We start from the raw sequence: 17,419 nt of genomic DNA, 5'->3' as shown, positions 1-17,419 counted from the left end.
ACTCCTTAGGAGAGAGATGCATGGGTAAAAACGTGCAAAATCACTGCAGAGCAGATGATGTGTAGTAACTTATTAACGTGCCAAAGACTTGCTAACTGAGATTATTAATGTTAAATATGGCACCAAAAGAACTAAAGACTTCCTACAACAACAACAACAAAAGTATAGGAATCTTAACTAGTATGTTTGAGATTTCATCCAGAGGACGGTATTCTCCAGTGCAGCGTTCACATGATCTATTAAGTGGATCAGGAACTAAATCAATTGAATCATAATGTAGAAGAAATACAGATCTTACTTCTAAGCAGAAAACATTAGTTCAGAGGTTTCTGTTTCCTCTCCTCAAACAAAGTAAACTATAGTTAAATAGGTAACACCCATAGTTTAAAGCGAAGATCCAGAACAGTTTTCTGAGTGATAAAAAACCCTACAAGATGCACTTTCTTGTGATGATCTTGAGAGAACGTACACCTCCCCCTCTCCCTATACTGGTGCTGGCAGCTCCTCGCTGGTTAACTCCAATGAAAAGAACACAAGCCACAAGGGTAGGTTTCAAACCCAAACTCTGTTCAGCCGTATAATACAGGTTCCCATTTAAAACTCCCTGCATACAGATGGCCAAGATCCACAAGTTTGCTGGGAAGTATGCCTAAATACCTTTCTGAATCCATTGTAGTGAGCTTGAGCAGACTTAGCATTTCAACTAGAGGAAACCATTCCTTGAAAAAACTCAATTCATTACACGTAAGTTTCTTCCTTTGTAGAGAGGATGTGTTCCATTGGAAACCCTCTCTATTTTTAAAAGAGGAGGATGCCTCTTCCAAAGGGAAGTGAAAGTGACAGGATCTTAAAAGAAACACCCAATAGAAATGCATCCTTTTACATTGTGTGTCCACAACTTCTCATAGATTTCCTTTGAATATTTAATGTTTTCCATGCTACTTGCTATCTCTTCTTCCACTCCAGCTTACTTACAGTAATTGGTATGGCATTATAACAGCACATTATGTCCAAAATATCTTACTTGCATTAAACCAACCTCAGAAATACTCCAAACTCCTGAACCCTACAGAATGGAACAAAGCATAGCTTAAATAACTGACTTCAAAACAACTTTTTATTATCCTATTTCTCACATCCCAGCAGCATGTTGAGGAGAGTCAGTAATGACAAGCACAAAATTGTACCTAAATACCAAACAGATCTAACTGAAAGCTTCCAGTAAGTGGACATTTGTATTTGCATAAACAAATTTTTTCTTCTTCTTCCTTCTGGTCATCTCTTCTTTGAAAGGTTATGAACAGCAACTCTTCTAAGCAAATGTGATTATTTTTATGGCTCGACATGAGTCACATTTTTAATTTGCCAGTTCTTTTCTACATAAGACATTGCCACCACCTGGTAAATACCTTTGAATAACTGTGAGTACACTTAAAGCCCTACAAGCCCAAGTATTTCATGGCTGCCCTGTAATTTGGTCCTCAGATCTTCACATTTCCCTTCAGGAAGCCAAATTCATCTTCAGGATTTGTTTGAAGCAGAGTACTTGCATAAGGAAATGGATTCATCAGTGGCATTTTCCAGAGGATTACAACCTGGTAGTTATGTTTGACTTACAGCACACCTCCTTTCTCCTTTCTAAAAACCTGTATAGAATGGTACCAGTGAAAGAAAATCTATTAAAACCCATCCCATCATCACTTCTATTATGACCTTCCCTATATCTGCTAATCAAGGCCAAAACATCTTATTTACTTTAGAAAAAAGGGGCTCTAGAGGTATGGTAACTGCTGCAGAGTGGTTTGCTTTTTCAAATGAGCGCAGGCAAGTTTTTGGGATACTAACTGGTTCCTGATGCTCCCAGCAACAGGCCTAGTAACAGAGGATGAACTGGCTAAAGGACAGAAACTGGTTTGGTTTCATTTTTTAACAAAATCATTGCATTAAAGTAATGTTTCTGTTTAGCATCAATACCAGTGTTCCTACTTCAGGAGAAACTATTTTTTTTTCCTATATAATCAAAGACCAACTGATCACTAGGATATGTATTTAGGACCAACAGGTTACAATACCACAAAAAGTCTTGTTGATAGAAGAAATCTGTAGCCTAGACTTCTACATGACGTGTAAATTTCTCAAAGGCAGAAGGTATGCCAAGCATGCTTCAGAAAAAGGGCCCATCTGGAGTTTGTTTTAATTTTGTTTGTTGGTTTGGGATTTTTCCCCTCCTTTCATAATTTTAAGAAAAAGCTCAGGAAAAAAAAAAATGAACACTGCAAAAACAGGACTTCAAATCAGTGCTGGTGTAGTTCTGGGGTTTGACTGGAAGGAGATCGATCTCTCTCTGAAGTGTAAGTTAATGACCAAACAATTTAGAAAGCAGAAAGCCCATGTAAACCCAATATTTACTATCGAATCTCCAGAATGGAGTTGCTTCGTGCAGTTTAACCTATCACATGTGCTATTACCCTTTCTTTTTAACAGGGAAACAAAAGTCAGCGCACAAAGCTTTACCTCAAGGCGCACTGCAGGTCTCACGCATTACCCCAGGTCCTTATCCTGGTTTCGATGCTGACTCTGTGTAGCACTAGCCAGAGACATGCCATCGGTGCTATGCGACTTTCACAGCCTCCATCCTCCTGCTGACAGGCTTGTCCTGAGCCTCGGCAACGGGAGGCTGCACTGCATGGATAGCTCAGATCAAGGCAGGTTGCAAACGTGGGAATGAATGCCTTCTGTTGGCAGCCGCAGATGCAGAGGTCTCCACTTGCACAGGAAAGCATTCCTCGCTGGTTTGCTGCACCCAAGCGTTTGCCATTACCATTTATTCTGTAGCAGGCGGGAGACTACAGGAAAGCTCTTTCCACACAGCATAACATGCTAGTCAATTCGGACCATGCAAGGCCTACTATTGTCATCTATTCAAATTCCTCGCTATGCAAACAATGTAGTGAATGAATTGTAAGCAATTCCTTATTTATTTCTATTTCTAGAAACAATGTCAGGAAAGTTCCCCAGCAGAAGTTGTTAAAGAAACTAAATCATTGAGTAAGAAGTAAAACATCTTGGATCAGCAATGAGCCAAGAGACAAAAAGAAGGCAGAAAATAAGTCGGTTCTTCAGCTCAGCAAAAAGATGGGCTGGTAGTTTTGAAAAAGTACTTTGGCTTATTTTAATTTTCATTCAAATGAATCCCCGTAATTGTAGTCGTTGAAGAGTCTTTTGCTTCCCTGAATGCTCAGCTGCAGAACCTGCAGGCCCTGCAGTTTGGGAGCGCCGCATGAAACAGGTGAAGCCTGGAAGGAGGCCCGCTGCTAATCATGCAGACATGAAATGACTAAAATGAATGTTAATCTCTAGTCACTGACCTGCTCATTCTTTAGCCATTTATAACAGGAAAAAAAAAAAAAAAAAAAACGCTTTGATCCAGCTCCAACACAAATACTGTTGTTTACATACAGTGTAACAGTGCTCAATATGTTCAGCCTTGATCTGGAATTATTTCAGAAATCGGCTGCATATTTCACAACTCTTATTATTAACACCTAAGACTCTTCTTGCTCAGAAATGCTGGACTTTATTTCTTGCAGGTAAACATTTATTTATTGTAAGAAAAGTGCACTTTAATGGTTGCTGCCATGTCTACTGAAAAGACTTTTAATAATAACCTCTCCAGAGACTAAAGAGTGCAAAGACCTGACTGGCACCAATGACTCGTAGGAGGTATTTCAGTATTACACAGATAAAAGGAGGAGGAGTGGTCTTGGTGCCTACTGTTTGTAAAGCTGTATTGAAACAGCTTTTTATTTATTTTTTTAGCCTATGAAACATGCAATTCACTCTGATGGAAATACAGATTCTGAAGGCAGAAGTAGTTACATCTTAAAAAAAAACACAGCTGTAAGGAGGCAAATATTTTACTATATGGTTGGTGCCTTAGTGTGGCAGCCTTGAACATACCTTTACTTTGTATAGGAACCATGGGAAGGCTCAATACCTGTCTATTATCAGCAGCTGTTAAGTTTTACTACGAATATAACATTTGCTGCATGATTTCCATTGTATATCTGACCTAAACCAAAACAGAATCCACATAGCATTCACTAAAGAGGGAGTAGTACTTTCCAAAACTTTGGGTCAAATGCAGTTCTTACCTGTACCAGGCAAGAACTGCAGCTGAAAAACTCTGCAGGCATGAACCAATATCAAGGGGACAAGTAAAATATCCTCCCTAAGGAGCAACCATTTTCAGACACGGTAAGCGGTTACTGAGGGAAGGAGGAGGAATATTATGGAGACTTCTGTGGCAAGAGAATACGAACAGTAGCATGAAATAATCTAAGCTGAAAGAGATGCAAATAAATAAACAAACTAATGGTGATTAAAGAATAAAAGCCTCTTATAATCACCTGGGAGTCTAAGCTTTGTGTGAGAAGGTAAGAGAAACTGCAGGGATTATATAGTTCTCAGTATATTTAACATCTAATGTTGATTTTACAGGTGAGACAACATGGCTTGCACCGCAAATGATACCAATAGCAAAGTATTAATCAAAATAAAGGGAAAGAGGTGAGCAAAAGTTTCTCAAGGAACACTAAACGTTCACCAAACCCAAGCACACAGGATATCCTTTCCATTATTTCCTACCAAATAAAAAGGAAGAATTGAGGTCTGCTTTGTTTTCATAGTATTCAGTGGCTGGGATAGATACTTTGCAAAGTTACCTAGAGACCATTCTGATTCCCTGGCAAGACAGAAGGTTGGCACAGCAGACAGTGACATTTGTTCCTGTGAAAGACAGACTTTGTCATTCCATATCAGAAATGCGTCTTGCAGCACGTAGGGTGAGGGTGGTGTGAGACACAAGCTGACAAGACCTAGGCTCTCCACAGCCTAAAGAATCTGGTGAGGAGCTGGCCCACTTCAGTGACACAGAGCTCCAGCCAGCGGAGCTTCCCTGAAATGAGGGTGCCCCGCTGGGAAAGGACTGCACATTTCAAGACCCACCAGCTAGGTCCCACAGCAGCCCAGAAACCCGCACTCTCGAGTTGGACAACACCAGCCTCTTTGCTCCCTCACAACGCACACAAATCCTGGCAACTGCACAGGAGCCTGCAAGACACAGTAGAACAAAACAAATTGGAAAAAAAAAAAAAAAAATTACTAGTTGCCACCTCTTATTTACCCCTAGCACTGTACCTTTTAAGTTCTTGCTTAGAAATTTCTTCCTACTACTTCATCACTAAAAACGCACACTACATCTCCCATCTCTCCTGCATGCCAAATATCTATCTTGCCACCACCTATCCTGACAGCCTTAGATATCTGTCAAAACAGAAGATGTTTTGGCCCAGGCTAATTTAGGAGACATTTTATTTTGTTTACATTCATTTGACTGTACAGTTTAAATTTTTGATAAGTCACCTTTGGCTAATATTTAATATCTTTAATTAACGTGTCCTGTTTCCACTCCAGAACATGAATTCCCAAGCTTGACTTCGATAAGAGAGCTCATAAGCTCAATATTCCTGATAGAACCCAAGAGTACAGACAGCAAAATTAAAGGTTTTTACTTGAAAACAGAAATAAATAAATTATTGTAAAATAAAAAGGCACAAGGTTCCAGTTATTTACAGGCCACTTTAAAAATCTATTCTACATATAGAAGCTTGTTGAAATAAAAATCCATGCATGCTGACTGGCATTCAGGCATGGTAAGAAGACATTTGATGTCCTCTTTCTCAATGTCTGTGTCAGCGAACCACCTAAGGTTTTAAGAAAAGCTGAAGAATTTGTGGGTTTAACTTTTCAGTTATTTCCTAAGAGGACGGAGGTCAATGAGAATTTAAACATTAAAAAAAAAAAAAGGCCATGCTGACTTCTTATACTTCTCCAACCAAACACAGGATGTCTGTTAGATTAGCTAAGAGGCATGCTGCTTGTTAAGCACACACTGTTTTAACACAACATGCTTTTATTCTGTTATAAACACTTAATAGCAAGCGCGCATCACAAGACACAGTGGAAGAGCTCCCCTACTGGGCTGATTGCTCAGCATTCAAAAGCTTACAAACCACTTGAATTAACTGCTAAATAAATCAGTCTAGCTACCCTTTCCCTCCCCTCCCACAGTACTGTAACCCCCAGTGGCTGGCGGTAATCCAAGCCAGAGCTTGAATTACTGCAAAGCCCAAGAAGCTCTTCAATTCATGCCCACTCACTCTCCCCTCCCTTCCTTCACCCCAACTTACACCTGGTCCTTTTACTGGGGACGTGGGCTGTTGTTACCTAATGGATAACTTTCTGCTGCTTCAGTCAAGAAGGGGGGAGAGGAAGAATATCTAGAACTGTAAAGCAATAAGCATAAAGTGCATTTGGAAAGCCACAGTTGAGGAGAAATGCTCTCCCTCTTTGCACTCTTTAATGTCCAGGTCCTCTTTGAATTTCAGTCAAAACACAAAGGCATCAACATGGTGTGACACAAGGTAGTGAACTTTTTTGCCAAGTAGGTGCCATTTCACAGACCAAGCCATACTACAGATGGAAGCTATGTAATGCTTCCTTGCACTGTCTCAGTCGCCCCACTGCTTTTCTTAGAATTAGTCATGGGACATAAAATAAAGCACATGGTTAAGTATTTCCAGGATTGGAGGCTAAAATTTCTACTGACTTTGTCATTAGTCATTCTACTGACTTTGTCATTATCTGATGTCTACTCAGATCTTTCTCTAGCCGTCCTCCTGCTTTTATGCTGAAGTCCTTTGTAGCTTTATAGGCCTACCTAGCAGAAATTGAGGCCAAGTCACAGGACAGCAAGTAAAGGTAAACAGGGAGAAGAAAATCTGCTACACAAGTCATCAAGTTTCCAGAAACATGGCCCAGCAAGAACTAACAAACAGCTCTAAACAACTGACTCTTCTCAGGAAGACATAAACCCCCTAAAATGCAGACTGAAGTACAGTATACCACAAACGACTTTTTTACCGTCCCTCCTCTCATGACTAATCTGACTCCTAAAAAAAAAAAATATTTGGCTGATCTGAGACCATTTCCATCCTGACTACTGCTAACACCGCAGCAGTTTCTTTTATATAAAAAATGAATATACAAATTAAATGTTAAAGAAATTGCATTCTGAGAGATTGTTTCAGTATTGTATCCCTTGTATCCTCATAGCACGTTCCATAAGTCATCTACTGCAGGCTTACTGCAAATTTCCTCTCACTTCTGTTCCCTTCATGGTTCAATGTTTTGGGAGAGATTGGCTCAAAAGGTCGGTTTTGGTGCTGGATACATTCAGAAAAGTACTGGGAATCCAGGACAAAGCAAACACTAGGAATACAGATGTAAATCAACAGCTGGAAACAGTTTTACTTTGTTCTTTACTTTTTCCCACTGATAATAATAATAAATAATGTAAGGTCCTTAGTTTCTGAAGGCTTCCCCTCAGCAATTCTTTAGCACACAAATACATTGCTGAGACTTCTAGCTGTATCCAAACTGCAGTAGAAGCAAGCTTGTTATGTCCTGAGCACAATACAGGCAAGGTTTAAATCCCTTACAAATCAAATCCCATCTTATTGCCTAAATTCCCCAGCAATTGAGGATATTCAGATTCAAAACACTGACCAGTTTCCACATTTTGCAATCAGCAGTATTTAGAGATTGCATGTTCCTGTTACAGCCTTATTACCAGCGTCACACTAAAGTTCTTGCCTGTAAGTCCTGATTTATAACCGAGAATAATTCTAGTAGCGCAAAATCATTGTTTTTATCAAAAGACAGGCCCAGTTTTGCCTCTCTTTACTTATAGCACAGGCCTACCAGTGGAAAGAATCCTCTTAGGGTCCTCAACTGATTTGGATTTAGCTCCCTGTTAAAAGTATGGTGGCAAGCTGCCAGAATGGATCATCAGCAGATGGCAGAATTGACTGCAATCTATTTTGTGTTTAGACCACACGGCAGTGTCTGCATCTACTGGGGGAATGATACTTTTGAAGGAAAAAAAAAAAGACTGCATTCAGAAGGCTCTGTAGAATATTGCCTCTCCCCTCCCCCAAAAGAGGGAAACAGAAAAATAAATGATGCGTGGGCTACAGAGAAACATCTTGGTTGGGAAGCTAAGATGCAGCATAGTATTATCTAAAGAGTGTGTTCCTGATTTCTATGCAATTACTGTAGACATATTCCTGGCCAACCAGATTATTCATGCTTTATCTCTATTTGCTCAGGTGTCTGGGGTGATTACAGAACAAGACACCCAGCACACACAGGGTCAGAATTAACAGGCTCCAACATACAGCACACAGCACAGCTATGTGTCGACTTTGGCGCAGGTTTTAGAAAGATCTTATAACAATATTTGGGGTGGCTACATTAGCTGTCCTCAAACAGCAACTTCTAAATCTAGTCCTTCCCTAGATGATCCTTGTTGCTAGATAGGAACTATATAACACTGCTTGTTTTATGGTTCAGAGAAATCAGCTAAAGTCAGCACACGTGCTACATACTGTTCAAGCGCTCAGCTAAGGACCACATGTTCCTTGGGCAGCTTGCAATCCCTGTAAAACAAGACAGCTAAGACACACTTCATTCCACCCTTTTTTCAGCTTTTCACAGATGGAGGAAGTGAGGCTGAGCATCACTGTGGCTTTCTCAGCTTCACAGCCTGTCAGAGAAGGTTTTACTCCAAAGTCTCAGTGGCACAGCTGAGTTAGAAAGCCATGCCCAAACCCAGCTCGAAGAGTCGAGAGGGGTCTGAGCCCAAGTCGACAGAATGGAATGAAAAACCATGACCAGTTCCAACGTGCTAAAAGCTACAGTGCACATAAAAGTGAGCGCAACAGAGGAGAATTAAGTGAAAAAGGGGAAGATCAAGGGGAATGGGAAGGAGAAATCATTAGCAATGTTACCGCTGGTTTTCCTTAAACCCTTTCCCAAAAGCTTTAGACATGATTGTGAGTTGATGTTTTTCAGATGAGGTAACAAAATCTTGCAAAGCTAGGGATCATAAACAGTCTAGCACTAGCCAGCTAATTTATATCATTATTTGCAGTTTTTAAGCTTAATCAGCACCATGTGTCCCCACGAGATGACTGAGTAGCACCGCGCAAGGTTAGACCATCTGGTGCTGGGTTTTACTTCCTTTTGATTATAGCTGTTACCACTAATTCTTGTGTGCCCACTGTCTCCCTGAGCTTCAGTCCCTTCTTTTGCCAGATCGAGATCCCAGGCGTAGATACAAATGCAGACACAGAACATTTTTGCCTCCCACACCTCTGCATTCACACACAAGCACGTAACTTCTCAAACGTTTCCCTGCCTTACGCAGAGTTCCTTTCTTTGCTTTGTTCAGTTCATCCTCTTTCCCTTTCTTTCTTCAGTCCTCTCAGGGACACAACTGATACCACTCCAAGGAAAGGAATGTCATGTCTTCTAATGGAACAGTCCGTGTTGACCAGATGACCCCTACTTAGAATACATGTGCAGAACCTGCTTAAAAATTCAGCATGACCATGTCCATTTCTCTTCATTCCCCCAAAGAAAATCCAGTGCCTGTGTAAGAATACCAAGTATTTTCCTTACTTGGTTTAAGAGAGCAAATGAAGACAGGTATGCACGTGGTCCTCAATCCTCTTGCTCACTCCGTATCTGTTGTCAGAATCTCGTTAGTCACCATCACAATATCACGAGTGAAAGGGTTTAAAAACAATGCTTTGCATACTCTACAGCAGGAGTCGATTCTTCATCCCACTGCTTCTATCAACATATTCTCCTTAATATAAAACTAAATATAATTTCTCTAAATATAAAACATCCAATACCAAAGAGCTGTGATAAATCAATTTTCCTTGCGTGCAGTACAATCTGGATTTAGGCACTTAGTTCATCTTAATAAACAAGTTACTCACTCAAAGGAAAATAAATGAAATGCTCTGCCTTGAGGGACAGTTTTACTTAATAGTTTGGTGTTACAATGACAGAACATATGATCTGTCAGTATGAACGTCTTTTGTTCTCTGGCACATTTTGAAAACGGGTGGTCTGTCTCCCTCACAGTTACAACTATGTTTAAGAAGCTTTCAACGCCCCTTCCTCCACAGCAATGCTCTTAAAAACAGAGGAAAACCATTTTGTTAATTGGTTAGGAAATCAGACAGAAATCCCAAAACAAACAAGCACTCCCATGGAAAGCAATTTCCTAGTTTCCAAAGCTTGTTATTTGCTCTATATACCAAGTGATAGATTAAAAATTAAAAGTAAAAAAAATATATATATAAAAAAAACAGTGTTGAGACAAAGGGTGTTATGGGAACATGATTTAAGCTGTATCAAAAAAAGCAAGCCGCTGAAGGACTGTTAGTACTTTTTAAGCAGAAAAATTTGACAGAATAATGAACTTCAGAGTGAAATTATGGCTAGTCTCCATGCATGTTTGCCATATTCCTCACTAACACATACACAGCATCAATACAGGAAGCTCAGTTTCTCTGTGCTTAAAGTAGCTGTGCATCTGAAGTTATCTGTGACATAAATATCATGGAATGGACAATAAGCATGAAGCTAATCATGCTGGCTAATACAGACTAAAATGTTCCATGGACCGACCACGACATGAGAATTACAGCATTTTAGTTATCTTTAAAGAATCTACCTCTGTCCCTGCATATATGTATATTTTTTTTTTGAGAAGTAGTTGTACGTATTTCATTTATAAGCCAAATTAATTGTTACAAGGGTAGATTTAAAATCACTCCACCAACTTTGAAAGAAATTCCTCTATGGACACCACCATTAGAGATACTGGCACCTAATCCCACACACAGCTCACACATACCCAGACGAAATAATTCCTATCACAGCCAGTAGCAACACTGATGTTTATTATGATTATTCAATCCTTATCCAGAAATACAAACATATTGACAGACACTGGAAGAAGCAGTTCTTTTCTCCCTTCTTTCTGACAGACCATACACCAATCTGCCATCCCTCAGGTTATCAGCAAAGCACAGAAATAGCTGTATCTGATCACAGTAATGGTCCATCCATCTCTTATACCAATTCATTTAGGGGTTCGTTTGTGCCCTGATGCATGGGAGTTTCTCCCCTTCTAGATATTTAATCCGATTGTGAGTAACACGAGCCCTTCCGGACTCAAGTTTCCTTCAGCCTCCAGTCACCCTAGTTTGTCAATTATACCAAAATTAGTGATCACATTTGTAACCCCCCTTTGTCACAAATGCCTCCAGTTGCCAGACTCTAAGCATAAAAGGCATTTTAGATTGAAGTGCTTGTGAAACAATGAGCAAGAAAGGGGAGGGAGGCCAGGGAGTTTGTGATCCCATAGGAAGCAACTCAGAAGGGAAAATGAAAAGCAGTTCTTTTCTATAGGAGGGTAACATTAAAAGGCCCAACAGCAAAGTGTTCTTCTGGGGATGAAAGTCAAGATGTACAACAGGAGCTCAATAAGGCTTCATCAAGAGCTCTTTCACCATCTTAAAAGTCAAAATGGAGTGGTAAAAAAATGAAAACAAAGATACATTGATAACAGCGAGTATAAAGAGGCTAGTACGAGCACAGGGATATGAAAGTCCGAAAGGCTAAGACACAGACACACTATGAATTGCAACTACCAAGAGAAATTAAAGTGACTATAAGGAATTTAGATTAATATTTAGAAATAAGTCAGAGTGCAGAATACACAAATCCATTAGCACAGGAAAGTTTTCTGTTAACCATCAGAAAAGGTGGAGAAATACCTGAAGTCACAGCACAGACTGTTACTTTTGCCTTAGTCTTCATGTGTTGTTTTTTTCTCTATTTTTTTAAACATAATTAAGAACTAGGGATTGTAAAACAGAAAAAAAAAACATATAATAATACAGGTAGGTACACAGAATATATTTAGGCTGGCATGGTTTAATGCAAACTGCTGAGAACACAAAGAATAAAGCAGTTTTTAATGAATTCTTACAGGATAGGTAGAACCCCCAAAGGACAAGCAGAATTACTAGCAGTAGGAAGGAAGCAATGAAAAGGTATGGTCAGTATAGCTTTGATAGCCATAAAAATACTAAAATTAAATAAAAATACTTGGCTTAGAATCATGCAGGGAGTAAGAATAGTCAGAGACAAAAAAAAAAGTCAAGTCAATATATGACTTAAAAGATGGCAGAAAAGTAGTAGATGTGCAACTTAACTGCTTTAATGTAATGGAGCTAAACCACATGATCTCTCTCTCGTAAACTAAGGAAATATGGTTTAGATCAAATTACAACTAAAGAAGCACACCGCTGGCTGAAAACACATTCTTGATCAATAGTTCTCAGTAATTCACTGTCAAGCTGAGAAAACGTGAAGCATGGCACTGCAAGTACAAGGTGCTCCAGGGTCCAGTACCAGACCATTTTCAGCGGTGTCTTGATGAAAGACCAAGCATATTGGCAGCTTTTGTGGCATTTATCGGTCCAGGAGAAGCATTACAGGAGCCTTACAGGACAGGACTAACATACAAGACCACTTCTCCATTTCCAAATAAAGACATTCCATTGTTTCTCCAAGTAACAGCAATTAATCCAGTAAATGGAAAAGAAAACCCTCAAATTCAGGAAGGAGTACAAGTGCTTAAGCAGCAGCCTTGCAGCATTCAGAAAGGAAGGAGACTAAGGCTCTCCAGCACTTTCTCGTCCTGGTGGTTTGGTGCTGTTTTTCTTCCAAGGTGCTCTCTGAGAAGCACAATGTTCAGTAGGCTCTGCAGGCTGTGTCTCAAGCCTGGAAGTCCTCCTGTCAGGCAACGGTAACAAGAACCTGACTTAAGTACTGAGTCACAGTTTATTACAAAAGCCTGAGTATGTAAGTTTCAGAAAGTTAATAATAGCTGATCCTTGTATTGACAAATAGATTAACTGCCTAGGCCCAAGCACATATATTAAGAGCGCTGCTATCTGCCTGAACAGAAACACTCGGACAGAAGTCGCTCCATCACACTTGAAACCCTCACGGCTTCACAAGACCCCAGAGACATCCAGACATGAAGTGTCATAAAGTGCCTGAAACTGGCATCAAAACAACTCTGAAGGCGCATAAAAGAATGCTTTAAAAAAACATCTTTCCTGTGCTTATTTTCACATAAACAGTGCTGACCTTAGGCACAGAGGATTAGCTCACAGACACCAATGACCACTTGATGTTGACGTCAAAGCTTCATTTGAAGTGTCGGCTATGTCTAGATAATAGTTAGGGACCCGGAAACATCTCATTTCTCAGGCATGGGCAGCAACCGTAAGCATTCTTGTACCTCACAAAACACATCGCTGATCATACAGCTACAGGAGAGGAGGTAGAATAATAGGACAGATTTTGGAAAAAAGGTTGCTCCAACACCTGGAGCTCAAGATTGCAAACTGCCAAGCCAGCTGCTACCAGACAAAAGAGCTCAGCGTGAAATGTCAGCTTCTGGGAAGGTTTTGTAAAGGTTTCCTTCCTATTACTGCCTGCCACATCAGTTACCATTCCTGAAATGAAACAGCAGGGACAAAAATATTAAGCTCCTCTCAGGTAAGACAGTAATTGAACGCAAGAGTTTTGCCTCCCTAAGCAAGATTTGCACATCTCTCTCCAACCAAGTATATGCTTAAACCATTAAGCTCCCTCCCCCCAATTACAGAAGGTACAGCATCTGAAGGTCGGTTTCTCCTTCACTCATGTAATCAAATCTTGTTTTTCAAGGTCCTGCTTTCCCTTGGGGCAGCAAATCAAGCAGAGGAAGAAGGGAGATAAATGCTCTCTGTATGCAACATCATGGCTCTAAGACAAACATGTAACACTTGTTCTAAAGGGAGAAATAATTTGCAACCTGCCTATTCCATCACAGATTTAGTGGAATAAAATAATACTAATAATTAGTAATTATTAGTAATACTAATAATTAGCACTCATGATACTAATACCAAGCTTTCACAGAACCTGAAGTTTTGGGCAGGAGGGGGAACAAACACACACATACTAAACTCAATACTTTAATCTATAGAGTAAGGAAAATGTAGAATATATAGCAAAAAAAGTGACTAAAGCTTCTGAAGTTGAACTCCATTACTTTATACTGTTCAGATACATTAATCAGAAGCTGCAAACCAGAAGGCACAGTAGAAGTCTTATCACTTATCCTACAACTTCTTCGGTTCTTGGGACCAGTCCATCTTTGGAACAACCAACTTCAACAGGGCTTCTATCCAGTGCTGTTCATTTGGTTTCAGATGTCGTACCTCCTATGCAGTGCCAGCCCTCTTAAAATTTACAGAGCATATAATTATTGCAAAATTAAAATAGTAATAATCAGCACACTAGTATTTGTAAACAAGCTATCAATCATTCTCCCTAACAAAATACAAAACAACAGGATTATCTGGGAGAAAACCTTGCTTTTTGGAAGTGCATATGAGACGGTACAAAGACTAAGGACAATATATTCCCCTGAATCCCATACTCACTCTCCTGCTTCAGCTTAACTTACAAATCCAAGCACCCAAGGAACTGTTTTAAACATCCGACATGCACACACAAAAATAGTAAGGCGTGTACTGCAGAATTAGCAGTGCATAACTGTCCAAAAGGAATTAAGTTCCACTTTATTTCTGGTTTGTCTCACATTCACATCCAACCACAGCACAGCTGAAACCATTTTGCAAGTAAAAAGGTGTTTATCTTTAATAATGAAATATTCCTCAACTTTGACAAGGAGATGTTACACTAGATGACTAAAAATGTTATTCTTGAAAGAGGAAAAATTAAAATTTTCTATGAGAAGGTATATACTCATGTTTTACATGCTAGTTGATTTATTTGACACAAGCCTTTTTGGTATCTGCAAATCTCCTGAGATTACACATAATAAAGATTCTAAAAAATTCAAATAAAAAAAGCATACACGCATGGATACAGACTGAAAGGCTCCAACCCACTCTTCACAGGAAGATCAGAGCAGAGATACGTCTGCACAAGACTACCATTTCCTCCTGCAAGTACCACTAACTGTGCGCTTACTATGTATAGCCTTCGATGTCTGTTAACAAAAATATTTAAGGGGCCTTATGGACAGATACTCCTTCTGTGAATGAGTCATCCGGGTGTGATCCTCCCGTCACAAATTTTGAAAGTACTCCAAAGTGTCAGAGGCAGACCTACACAGAAAATAAAAATGACAGTTCTACAATAAGTTTGGAGAAAAAGAAATACTACGGTTTGTATTTGGGGTTTGCTTTGTTTTTAAATAGGGAGTTAATCCCTCTGCTCTCCTGCCCCTTGCCACCTGAGGTCTCATCTTCCAGACATCACAGCAGGTGTGTTCTAGCCCACCCATAGCTTCAGGGATTAATTAGATATTCCCTGTGCCTGAAAGAGACCGTAATTTCTCACCCAGTGATTACTATTTGCAGGTCTGTTTGACTATACACCTGTTTAATAGCACCATTTCTTCAAAGTTGACCCAACAAACTAACGTGTTTCCAGTGTTATTTGCAAAGTTGAAAGAAATCCTTCATTTCTATGATTACTGCAACCTTCTAGAAAAGCCAAATAAAACTATGATTAAATCAGTAAGTTCAAAGTTTGATCAAATGATCCCAATTGTCAGATTTTCAAGCTTCTTGTGCTTCAGTTTTCTTCCCACCAATTCAGCCCACTACAAGAGCTATGATTTTAATCATTCAAGATTTACTTGTTCTTGAAATCCTGTTCAAAGCAGAGGGGAATGGCCAAGAGCTGTTAAACTCACTGTTGGGAGAAATCACAAGCAAGAATTCACAGAACCATGGAAGGGCTGAAGTGGGAAGGGACCTCTGGAGGTGGCTGCCCAGGACCATGTCTGGGAGGCTTTTGAAGATCTCCAAGGAGGGAGGCTCTGCAGCATCTCTGATCAACTTGTGCCTCTGCTCCATCACCTGCACAGCGAAAAAGTGTTCTGGGATGCTCCTGTGTTCCAGTTTGCGCCCACTGCCTCTTATCCTATTACTTGGCACCACAGAAAAGAGCCTGAGCCTGGCTTGGTCTTCTTAACAGCCTCCCTTCAGGGATTTCTGCAAGGGCACCTTGTTGTCTCACGGTCAACTTGGTGTCCACCAGAACCCCCAGAACCTTTTCTGCAAAGCTATTTTCCAGCTGGCTAGCCCCCAGCAAGTACTGGTGCCTGGGGTTGTTCCTCCCCTGTGCAAGACGTTGCACTTCTCCCTATTGAACTTCATGAGGTTCCTCTCAGCCCTCAGAAATTAATTCATAAATTTACAGGAAAAAAAATAAAATGAAAAAAAAAAGTCGCAGTAAATATTTTATCATCAGCTTCAAAGATTTAACAGCTATGTGGAATGCTTTCATTTCAAGCAATGCATTTCTGAATCCCATATTTCTGGTCCTCTTGAGCAAGTCAGCACTAAGGCAAAGCTAGCAGCAGTAAATGGAGAGTGGGGAAAAAAGGGGAAGAGATGTACCCTCCAGATTAAACTGTGCTGGGTAGCATCTGTGGAAACACTCCTGTAATTCATCAGATAAGCAAGAAATTCAACAGACTGCATATCTGTTTACCAGAACTGCAGTGACACATCCTATTTACACCTCATTGAAGAAAGTGAGAAAGACGCTCTGTTTCTTTCTCCTCAGCCTATACTACCCAGCTTATGAATTCCACAGTAAGATATCAGCTCCTCCTGCAGAGGCTGGGGAATCAGAGGATCACAGCATTTCTGATGAAAAATTATTTGAATACCATCACTTATTTGATTAAGCAAATAGTTGAATTATTCCACCAACTACTTCTTATGGTATTATTTAGGCACATTATTTCAAGAAGTATACAGAATTTCAGTTACCAAGAGGCACAGAAGTCTGAAGAAGGCTCAGCAAGTGAGACAAACCTGTGTATGAAACGTGTGGCAGCCTCCTTCCTGTAGACAGTAATATCAAGACTGTGGATGGAGTTCCCTTAGCACTGGATAGATATCTGTCAACATCAGGACTTCACAGCAGAAAAATTAGCCAATTGCAATTTCTCTCCATCCTTCCCTGCAGTCAGATAAATCATATTATACAACACTTAACACCACCTACAGGAAACTGGTAGTAATACCTCTCAAAGTAGATAAACAATCGAATAGGGAGGAGGACAACAAACCAGAAATCTCTCAACCGTATGCATTTCTACAGCATCTCTAACTACTAGGGGGTGAGAAGAATGAAAAAGTACGTTTGCCTCAGTGTTTTCGCTATCATAAAACAGAGTGCTGGTGATCAAAGCCGAAAGTGAGTGAAAATGTGTATTTTCCTTCCATTTTTCTGAAACAGACTATATTTCCTCACACCTATAATATTCTGGAACATTGGCTGGAAGAGCTGATGCACATAAAAGCTTTCTCTATTGATCTGCTGG

At 40.0% G+C, this 17,419-nt stretch overlaps 1 protein-coding gene and 1 long non-coding RNA gene across 2 annotated transcripts in view; both read right to left on the bottom strand.

Moving 5' to 3' along the window:
- KIF26B (kinesin family member 26B) overlaps positions 1–17,419 on the bottom strand; it is a 295,107-nt gene that overhangs the window by 244,139 nt on the left and 33,549 nt on the right. The window lies entirely within an intron of this gene.
- On the bottom strand, positions 14,768–16,987 carry LOC126913275 (uncharacterized). Its single transcript, XR_007708151.1, has 3 exons — positions 16,908–16,987; positions 15,776–15,941; positions 14,768–15,182 (listed from the first exon to the last, which is right to left on the bottom strand). It is a non-coding gene; the product is annotated as an uncharacterized LOC126913275 (long non-coding RNA).

The sequence above is a fragment of the Cygnus atratus genome, chromosome 3, assembly GCF_013377495.2.
Source record: "Cygnus atratus isolate AKBS03 ecotype Queensland, Australia chromosome 3, CAtr_DNAZoo_HiC_assembly, whole genome shotgun sequence".
NCBI classification, from domain to species: Eukaryota; Metazoa; Chordata; class Aves; order Anseriformes; family Anatidae; genus Cygnus; species Cygnus atratus.
The sequence above is the reverse complement of the archived record's forward strand: the minus strand, read 5'-3'. Positions and strand labels throughout refer to the sequence as shown.